The sequence below is a fragment of the Petaurus breviceps genome, unplaced genomic scaffold (assembly GCF_028583685.1).
Source record: "Petaurus breviceps papuanus isolate PSGF00001 unplaced genomic scaffold, PetGlider_PUasm1.0 164, whole genome shotgun sequence".
Lineage (NCBI taxonomy): Eukaryota > Metazoa > Chordata > Mammalia > Diprotodontia > Petauridae > Petaurus > Petaurus breviceps.
Window position 1 is genome coordinate 368,039 of NW_027185735.1, and position 11,524 is coordinate 379,562.

Genomic DNA, 11,524 nt, shown 5'->3' on the forward strand with positions numbered 1-11,524 from the left:
GAGAGAGAGAGAGAGAGAGAGAGAGAGAGAGAGAGAGAGGATTTTCTTGTTGTATGTTTACAGAATTCCTGGAGGAGGGTCTTGGTGATGATTTCAGAGGTCCTGGGACTATACCAATGATTTGTGTTGATTCCTCAGACCTTGTTGGGTCTATGTTGATTTCACAGGCAGAAAGTGAATTGATGACGGTGCTGGCAACATGCATGAATGTTAGTGTGGCTTTGCTAAGCTTTGTCTCCCCAGGAACAGAACCTGTGAAGGACTTGAGGTGGACTACACACTGTGAGCTTAAGTATGGAACAGGAAGTGGACAAGAAGCTGCACAACAAGGAGCTGGCAGGAGCTAGGACCATGGAAGGGAAACCATGGAAGTGGAGAGCCAGCCTTGAGTCAAGATGAAAAGACCTCTCCTTGGGTATTTAATGCAAACTGAGAAGATCATGATTTACTAGGGGTGGAGCACTTTTGATCTTTGTACTTTGATGATTGAGTAAAGGACTTACTAATTAAGGATGATTGGAAACTAATCTCCAATTAAGAAGAAAGAAGACTTTTTGATTGAAGGGATTAAGACATTGTGACCTAGGACTAAATGAATGTACTTTGTTTAAAACTATGTGACCACTTTGGTGAAAACTATGTGGCCATTTTAGTGATAAGTTGTCATACCATAACATTGTGAGTGCTCTACTTTGATTTCTGTGAATGTTTTGTCTTAGTTTGTTACTGAATAAATAGAGGGTTCCCTATACTGTGTAATCATAACCTTGAAGCTGTTCATAGCAGCAATCCTCTGGAAAGCTTCTTGTGATTTCGGAAAATTGGTTAAGAAGGAATCCTACTGAATTCTTTTATGACAAAAATATGGTACCATATAGTATGGCAGAAACTGGGCATAGATCAGTATCTTACACCATATACCAAAATCAAGTCTAAATGGGTGCACAATCTCGGTATAAAGGCTGATACTGTAAGTAATCTGGGAGAGCAAGTAAAAGTCTGCCTGTCAGATTTATGGAGAAGGGAAGATTTTACGACCAAAAAAGAGTTAAAGAGCATTATAAAATACAAAATGGATGATTTTGATTACATTAAATTAAAAAGTTTGGTACAAATAAATCTAATGTAACCAAGAGTAGGAAGAAAGTAGATAATTGGGAAAGAATTGTTACAACCAATGTCTCTGAGAAAGGCCTCTTTTCTAAAATATACAGAGAATTGAGTCAAATTCATAAGAATGCAAGTCATTTCCCAATTAATAAATGGTCAAAGGATATGAACAGGCAGTTTTCAGAGGAAGAAATTAAAGATATCTATAAGCATATAAAATGCTCTAAATCACTACTGATTAGAGAAATGCAAATCAAAACAACTCTGAGGTACCACATCTCACCATTCAGATTGGCTAAGATGACAAAACAGAAAAATGTTAAATGCTGGAGAGGATATAGGAAAATTGGAACACTAATACATTGTTGGTGGAGTTGTGAACTGATTCAACCATTCTATAGAGCAATCTGGAACTATGCCCAAAGGGCTATAAAAGTGTCCATACCTTTTAACCCAGCAATACCACTTCTAGGGCTGTATTCTACTGTGGCCAATGCAGTTGGTGGGCTAGTGAGCAGTGAGAATAATGAGACGGGGGTATAATCAATAGTCTGTTTATTACAGGACCATTTTATACAGAGCCAAAGATGCAAGGAGCTCACAGAGTTTTTATGCCCCCCCAGGAGAATGTAGACACCCCAAAAGAATGCATACAATGTAGAAAGATCCTACATCAAAGGAATGCAGGTAATGTAGAAGGAGCCTCCCTTAATCCTGTTCACTATTTACCCTTGCTTTTAAGGTTAGTTACTTATCAAGGTATTATTCTAGGACCATATCTGGAGTCATAAACAAAAAAGATTACACGCCCTCTTGCTATCTGCCCAGTAACCTTTATAGATAACTGTATAGGACAGGAGAATATACCTAGCGAGGTCAAGGGACCCCAAAACATTCCCTTCATAATACATCCTCTTGCTTGTCTGCCCTGTAGCCTTTCAGATAACAATATAGGGAAGGGGAACATTTCATTAGTGAAGCCTAGAAACTTCTGAAAGTTTGCTACAATATCCGAAAGGGATCATACAAGTGGGAGGAGGACCCATATGTACAAAAATATTTATAGTAGCTCTTTTTGTGGTGGCAAAGAATTGGAAATCAAGGGGATCTTCATCAATTGGGGAATAGCTAAACAAGTTTTGGTATATGAATGTAATGGAATACTATTGTGCTATAAGAATTGAGGAGCAGACAGACTTCATAATAACCTGGACAGACTTATGTAAACTGATGCTGAGAGAGCAGAGCAGAACCGGGAGCACTTTGTACACAATTACAGACACATCATATGTGTGATGACTAACTTTGATAATCTGGGCTCCTCTCAGCAACACGAGGTTAGAAGATAACTTCAAAAGACTCATGATGGAATGGGATATCCATATCCAGAGAAAGAACTATAGAGTCTGAATGCAGATTGAAGCAAACTACTTTTTTCTGTTTTGTTTTGTCCCTTCTTTCTCATTGTTCACTCCACTGATTATAACCCTTCTTTACAACTTGACTAATGTTTAATGTGAAGGCATTCGTAGAACCTATGTTTGATTGTATGCTGCCATGGCGGGGGGTGGGAGGGGAGGGAGAGGGATGGGGAGAAAATTGAGAACTCAAGGGATTGTGGAACTGAATGTTGTAAACTAAAATTATATAAATAAATTTAAGAATTAAAAAAAAGAAAGAAATTAACGAGGTTTAGAAAACAGATATGGTAGAAATTTTCTCTACCTCTGGAGAAAATTGAATGGGGATAGAAAGGAATATACCTTTTTCTCATCAATACATGGCCCCTACACACAAATTGACCATGTACTAGGGCATAAAAATTTCACAGTCCAGTGCAGAAAGGAAGAAATATTAAATGCATTATTTTCAGACCTTGATGCAATAAAAATTATGTGTAATAAAGGGGCATGAAAAAATAGACTAAAAGTTAATTGGAACCTAAATAATTTAATCCCCAAAAATGAGTGGGTCAAACATCAAATCATAGAAACAATAACTTCACCCAAGATAATGACAATAATGAAGCAACATGACAAAACTTATGGGTTGCAGCCAGGGTGATTCTTAGGGGGAATTTAATCTCTCTCAATTTTTACATGGATAAAATAGAGGAAGAGCAAGTCAATGAGCTGGGCATGCAACTAAAACAAGGAAAAGAATAAATTAAAAATCCCTAATTAAATACCAAATTAAAAATGATGAGCAGGTGGACTTCAGAAAAATCTGGAGAGACTTACATGAACTGATGCTGAGTGAAGTCAGTAGAATCAGAACATTATACACAGTAACAGCAACGTTGTTAACAGCAACAACTAACTGTGATAGATTTAACTCTTCTCAGCAATGTAAGAATCTAAGAAAACTCCAAAAGACTAATGATGGAAAATGCTATCCACATCCAGGAAAAGAAATGGAGTCTGAATGCAAATCAAAACATACAATTTTCTCTTTTGTTGTTTCTTCTTTTTTGTAGTTTCTCCCATTGGCTCTAATTCTTCTTTGCAATATGACTCATGTGAAAATGTTTAATATAAATGTATATGCATACTATATATGAGATTGCATGCTGTCTTGGGGAGGGGGAGGGAAAAAGGAATTGGAGAAAATTTAGAACTCAAAATCTTATGGAAGCGAATGTTCAAAACTAACAAAGGAAAGGAAGGCAGGAGGGCAGATAGGCAGGCAGGCAGTCAGGCAGGCAGGCAGGCAGGAAGGAAGGAAGGAAGGAAGGGAGAGAGGGAGGGAGGGAGGGAGGAAGATTAAAAAAAAAACTAGAATCACTCCCAGACAAAGTGTCGGGGACACAAACTAGCTTGTAGTAAAGAGTAAGTTTTATTTGATAGATTATTTTGCCATTGTTTATGAAAATTAAGAAAGTGTATATAAAATAGTACATATTGACATTACATCTTTGAGCCAACTTAGTAAAAATAGATTTCAAAGATTTCATTTTTGCCCTAAGGGTTAATAGACAATAAGGGGTGGCCAGGTGGCTCAGCGAGTAAGAGTACCGGCTCCAGTGTTGGGACGACCAGGAGATCGAATCCCAGGCTCAGACACTCAGCACCACACCCAGAAATAACCGGCCGTGTAACCTTGAGCAAGTTACTTAACCCCGATTGCTTAAAAAAAAAAATAGACAATATAGATATATTTTAGTCTTCTCTTTAGTAATCACGGTGTATGTGAAACTCCAAAATGTGATTATTCTTAATTTATAAATAAAAGATGAATAAGATGTTCTTATATGTGCTTACTGATAACCATTATTACAATGTGAGAGAAACAAAAACCTAGCCCTAAGCTGTAATTAGTAAAATTTTGCTTCTTGAGATAAAACCTCCTGGGAGAGTAATTTGATATTTTTCTGAGTTTAGATTTCAGGTATATTTGTCTGAATTGTCATGAAAATAAATAATCCACCACTCAAGGGGAATGATATATGCTGCCTAAAGAGACTATGGTCTCAGCACTGAAGGCAGAGCAGATGTAGAAGCCCATGCCTGGAAAATGGGATGACCTTTCATGGGTGAAGGTCAGATCCTCTTGACTCTGTCTCCCTATCATGCCATTTCTTTTCTGCTTTTTTTTTGCTTTTTTGGAGGGAGGAAGGTAGGGAAATTGGGGTTAAGTGACTTGCCCAAGGTCACATGGCTAGTTTTGTGTTAAGTGTCTGAGACTAGATTTGAACTCAGGTCCTCCTGACTCCAGGGCTGATGCTCTATTCACTGGGCCACCTAATCACCCCTCTATTTCTTCTCTAAACAAGATTTTTCCTACCTGGTTAATTCTGAGCCCAGCTATGATACCCTGTGAATAATGTGGAACTCTGCTGAATAATTAGCTGTTAACTAGGATTCACATTACCTGGAATCAAACAGAGCTAAGGGAGTTTTCCCTGTTATGCTTATATCAAGTCAATCTGTATCCTTGAAAGGATGGTCTTGACACTGTTGTCTCTCCTTTTTCCTTTCATAACAAATTTCTATAATCAGGGCAGGTGAACTATAGAAGTTTTATCATTGTAATACTAACTATTAATGAATAGATCAATAATAAAACATTTCTGAGTAGATGGAAACATCAGAGATCTCATTATTTTTAATCTGAATTTGTGGTCAACTCCATATCTTAAGTAACTAGGTAAATGAGTTCTTAGGTTTTCCATCTCCTTGCTGATAGTTATATATTCAGTATAAGATTAGGTACTTAAATGTTTCTCATTCTTTCAGGATAATATGTATCCTCAAAAGAGAAGGATAGTATAAAGATATGAAATGTTTTTAACTTAATGGAATGGGAAACCAAAAAGATTAGACTTTTCTCTAAGAACTAGGATATATGTATGTTTCTGTGTATGTATGTTTGAGTATTTGTATATTCCTATATATCTATATTCCTATAGATATGTGTGTGTTTGTAATGAAATACACAGGCCTTGAGTATGTTTTAGTAATAAGCTCTTTAACTTGGAGATGGAATTTCACATGCAAAATTTCATTAATTTTAAACTGTATTTCTTTTCCTATTTGAAGTCCCAGTATGACAATAGTCAATGGGGTCATGAAGAGTCAGATATGATTGAATGACTGAACAACAACCTGTAAGAACTGAATCTCATATAATGATTTTGAGGTTGGTTCTCAGGAACAACACTTGTTGATATTTTATTGACTTGATGTATCAGCAATGCCATATTCACAATGCCTATGGAGATTACAGATATGCTGATATAATTATCCATCACAAAATACTTCATGCTTGTCACATAAGGGAATAAGCTGGAAAATTTATTAAGATACCAAAAGACTGAGTCCCAAAACTAGAAAGTGAAAGCCATCAGAGTAGTTATGACATTGGCACAGGTAGATAAAGTAGAAAGCACCCACATTTTCAAGCCTTTAAAACAGAACAGGCTACCTCAGGCAAAGGTCCTCCTCTCCCCACGCACAGCAACCACCCAGCGTCCTGGAAGCGCGCTCCCAGAAGCTCCGGCCCCTGGCAGTCCTCAGCAGGAGTCCTTAGCAGAAAGTCCTTAGCAGTCCTAACTCAAAAAGGGCTTCGCGCTGCCGCTGCCTCTGCTGCTGCCGCCGCTGTCGCCACCACCACCAGCCACCGCAGGAAGGCTAGCTTGGCTTTCGCTTTCTCTGGCTTTCGCTTTCTCTTGCTCCGCCCCTTCCTGCTACGTCAGCACGTCCAATGGGGCATGGAAGATCTTTAAATCCCATAACCCTTACACTTGATTTTCTCCTATCTTTTTTTAATTAAATAAACTAAAGGTTTATCAATTTTATTAGTCCTTTCAAAGAATAGCTTTTTAGTATGTCACTTCTATGGAGAGTTTTGTTTCCATTGTGTCTATTTTCTGACTTTTGTGTTTATTTTAGGTTTATTTGTTGGCTTTTAAATTTAAAAAATGTATATTCACTTCATGAATACTTTTTTTCCCTTCCATTTTGTGCATGTATTGTGAAAGGATATGATTGTTTCTTGAGGATTGCTTTAACTACTTCCCAAAATTTTTGGTATGTTGTTTTATCATTATCATTTTCTTTTATACAATTATTTCTTTTATTCTTTGACCCACATATTATTTATGATTTTCATTGTTTCCATTTGAGTCTGTGTCTTTTGGTTTTGGTCTTTGAGCCAATCATTATTTTTATTGGATTATGATTTGCAAAGGCTGTTTTTAACTATTTCTGCATATTTATTTATTCATTTATTTATTTATTTATTTTTGCAACATTTTTTGCAATATCTCTGTGCCCTAATACAATTTTTGTCAAAGTTCTATGTGATTCTGAGAAATATGAATGTTCTTTTGCAATCACATATTGAACATGCCATAAGTCTTTTAACTAGTTCCTCCAGCATTTTGTTCTGTTCCATATTTTCCCTTTTACTTATCCAAGTTAGACTTAACAAAACGGAGAGTAGGTTATTGAAATCTTTTGTCACTATTGTGTTACTGTCTGTATCTTCTTGTTAATGATTTCTTTTTTATTTGAGGGGGGAAGGCAAGGCAATTGGATAAGTGACTTCCCAAGGTCACACAGATAGCAAGTATGTCAAGTGTCTGAGGTCTTATTTGAACTCAGGTCTCCCTGAATCCAAGACCAGTGCTCTATTCACTGCCACCTAGTTGCCCCATGTTAATGTTTTCTTTATGAATTTGGATCATAAAGCATTTGGAATGTTTAAGTTTCTTTCTGATACTGGTTTGTTGTCTATGGTTACTTGCATCATAATGTAGTTTTTTTGTCCCTTTTGTTTTTTTTAATAAAAACATATTCATTTGTAATAAAACCTTGCTTTGTCTGTAAGCATGACAGGAAGTCCTACTTTTCTGGATTCACTTGATACATAGTAAATTTTTTTTCCATCACTTCAGTTTTTATTTTGTGTAAATCTTTGTTTTTTAGATGTATTTCTTCTAAGTAACGGATTGTAGTGTTTTGTTTTCTTATTCAGTCTTTTTTTTTTTCATTTTGTTGTGCATTAGCTTTAGCTTTTAAAGTTATATTTTCCTCCATTTGTCTCTGGTTGTTGTTGGGTTTTTTTGAAGTTATATTGCTTCTTCTGTAAACATAGTGCCATGTTCCTTCAGTTACTTTAGCTTAAATCTTTTTTTTTAAGGTGACTCTATTTCATCTGGCCCTCCTCCCCATTCCTGATTCTCCTTTCTGTTTGTTACCCTATGCTTTTGGGGGTTTTGCTTATTAAGTATTTTTCTTCCGTGCTTTTACCCAGTTATCTAATTCTCTCCTCTCCCCTTTTTTCTTTTTCTTCTATTAGTGCTATTCAATAGTTTTTATATTTCAATTTTTGGTGCTCCTTTCTGGAGAGGATTTCTCTCATGCTCTTTATTATCCATCCTTTCTTTCTGTCTACTCTAAACTCATTCTCTGATTCATGACCCTTGTAATTAGCTAGTCTTCTTTTTTGTATCCTTCTTGCAATCAAAATTTCCATGGTATCCATTCTGGCAGTTTCTGTCACTGCCTTATAGAGCTTGTCCAAGGAACTCCCTTTTTCCATTGTGCCTTGCTTCCAGAACAATGCCATTTACTGCAAGTGTCAGAGAGTTCACTGCCCAGTGACTGTCAGCTCCCTGAAATCCTGATTATACAGCCCAGTTGTTGTTGAGTCATTTTTCAGTCATGTCTGATTCTTTGTGACCCTATTTGGGATTTTCTTGGAGAGATTTGGAGAGGTTTACCTTTTCCTTCTCCGATTCATTTTACAGATGAGGAAACTGAGGCAAATAGGGTTAAATCACACAGCTAGTGAGTGTCTGAGACCAGGATGAATCTTCCTGACTCTAGGCCTGGTACTCTATCCACTATACCACCTAGCTGTCCTAGTATACAGCCTGCCACTATTTTATTCCCTCCCCATTGATACCTTCTTTGACTTGCCTCAAAATATCCTCCCTGGTTGCATGTCTTCCAACTTCCCTTGATGCCATTTGCCCCCAGGAGTTCCAACTCTCTTCTGAACCCTGGTAGGATAAGTAATCTTTTCAAGAACCAGATTTCCCAGACCACACTCATTGCAAGGTCCCCCAATTTCCTTCACAAAATATCTCTCTTCACTCACAGAAATATTTATCAGTGGAACCCCTTTCCACAACCAAAGCAAGGTCTCCATTTTTCCTCATCCATTTTCAGTCGTTTTCCCCTTCTCCTCACCCACTCACTTATATGCTCTTCTTTTCTGAACACTACAAGAGTCATCTTCCCCACATTTTATGCCCTCAATTTGACCAGGGCATCTGAAAAACCCTCTCTATACCTGTTCCCTCCTTTCATGAACCCCCTCTTTCTGTAATGTAGTCCCATCAAACAACAACAAAACAGTGATTCCACAGGCATGGTTGTTAGTAGATTCTATCCTTAATACCACAGGCCTGCCTCTTCACTATTACCTCCACTGGATTTCCATCTTCACCCTAGTCTTGTTGTGTACATTTAGAAAGAAGTCTTTTGTTGATCTCTCTGTTGACACTCTATTGCTGTCATTGTCCTTAGCTGAGCATTTATTTACTCTTCTTGTATTTCTGTTGTCTGGGGATATTTGAGAAACAAATAGTGTCTTTTGGGCCTAGTTTTCTCTTTAAGAATGTTTCCGATGCCTCTTTATTATTGGCTGTTCATTTATGGTTAAGCTCAGGTTTGCAGTCTATGTCACCCTGGGCTGCATTTTGATCTCCATTGCTCTTCAGAACTAATTATTCCATTCCCTCCTGCATTTTCTGGTCACTTCAAAATAATCTTGTGTTATCCTCATTTCCTTTCCTTTTTATTTGAAGCTCTTTCTCATGATCATTTACAGAACTAGTTTCTGCATCAAATTGTTGAATTTAACAATTATGTGTCTTGGAATTTGCAGATTTGTTTCCACTCTCTTTCTCCCACCTCCCCCTCATTCCCTTGCATTGAGGGATGATCTATGAATTTTTTCAATTGGTATTTCATTTCCTATGTTCAGAAGTTCTGGCCAAATCTCTTGTATTACTGCTTGCACTAGGGTGTTCAAGTTCTTTATCTTGACATGTTCTTCTAGGAGCTATGATCCTTAGTTTGTCTTTATGTATTCTGTCTTCAAGATCAGTACGTTTTACTTTGAGGCAATTGAGGGGGTTAGGGCAACAACTGGTTAATTATGGGAACTGAGTGAACCACACTAACTCCATTTTGTGAATCAGTTCTGGAGCTAGCTCCCTTTCTATTCAATTATGGGTCTAGTCCAACTTATGTCTTCTGAGAAAACTTTATTCAATTATGGGAACTGGGAGAAAACCTTATTGAATTGTTTGAACCTAGCCATAAGTAACTGGGAAACTAAGGACCTAGACCATACTGACTAAAAACTCAAGTAGATCCAAAGACTGATTGATGCAAAGAGTTTTCTCACAATTTTACATTTTAAACAATCCATGTCTTATCTATACTGACCTATCAATTATTGTTTCCATGTTATTTTGATTATTTAGAGACACCTGGGAAGAGTGGGATACCTCTTTTTCTGAATTCTGGGAATTCCACCTCTTTATTCTCCCCTTCCCAATTTACTTTTACTCTTACTTGCTGTGCTACCTGGCCGCCCCCTTAAGTATAAATTCTTATCGAGGAAATTTCATACAAGGATTTTTCCCCCATTGGCCACTTTCCTTCATATCCTATGTGTATTCATTTTATTTCTGCTTTTCAACTTCATGTATTCAAGTTTAACCATTTTACCTTTTGTAATTGTCTCCATTCCTTGTCTTATTAAGAGTCCATCTTCTATCTGTAATGGTAAAAAGGATATGATCTGTTTCTCTTCTAATTTTTGTATATCCTTTAATATTCAATTCATGTATCACTTTTGAATTTGTTGTGCAAGATGGAATAAGGTGCTGGTTTTAGCCTAGTTTCTACCAGACTGAGTTCTGGTTTTCCCAATAGTTCTTATGAAATAGGGATTTCTTTCCTACAGAATTTATATTTTTGAATTTGCTAAACTGTTAATCAGCAAGTGCTATTGTTTCTGATTCTTCATTGTCTAGTATTTTTCATCAATAAATTCCTCTGATTTTAACCAACTAAATGGTTTTGATGGCTGCTGCTTTATAAGATATCTATATACTCTCTTCTATTTTTTCCAGTCTTTTAATTTTGTTCTTATACTTCTTGGTGCCCCATTGAGTCATTAATTTCTGTTTAGTCTATTTCAGTTTCAGAAACATTTTTCTTCAGTAAGATTTACCATTTTATTCTAAGCCCTTACTGGGAAGATAAGCAGTTCAGTATACGTTGCACATGTGTGGCTAATGCAAAACAATAGCATAGTAGATATATTGTAAAAGACTGACTATATTTCCCTCCTATCCCACCTCCCACTTGTTCTATTCTCTACTTTGATCCCGTCCCTTTTCAAAAGTGGGTGCTCCCAACTTCCCTCCCCCCCAGCCTGCCCTCCATTCCATCATCCCCCCTCTCATCCCCTTCCCCCCCTACTCTCCTGGAGGGTGAGATACCCTATTTAGTATGTATTTCATTCCCTCCTCAAGCCAAATTCAATGGAAATAAAGTTGACCCATTTCCTTTTGTCTTCCTATTCTTCCCCTCCATTGTAACCATTTTCCCTTGTTTCTTCTGTATGAGATAGTTTACCCCATTCTGTCTCTCCCCATCTCCTCTCATTATATTTCTATTTCACCTCGTAATTTCACCTTTTAAGTATCATCCCTTCCTGTTAAATTGGTCCTGTGCCCTCTATCTATGTATACCTGTAAACATATATACACACATTCACATATGTATTCATATACCCATATACCCTCATTCCCTTCAACTACTGAGAAAAGTTTCATAAGTTACAATTGTTGTTTTTCCATTTAGGAATGTTAATTGTTCAACTTTGA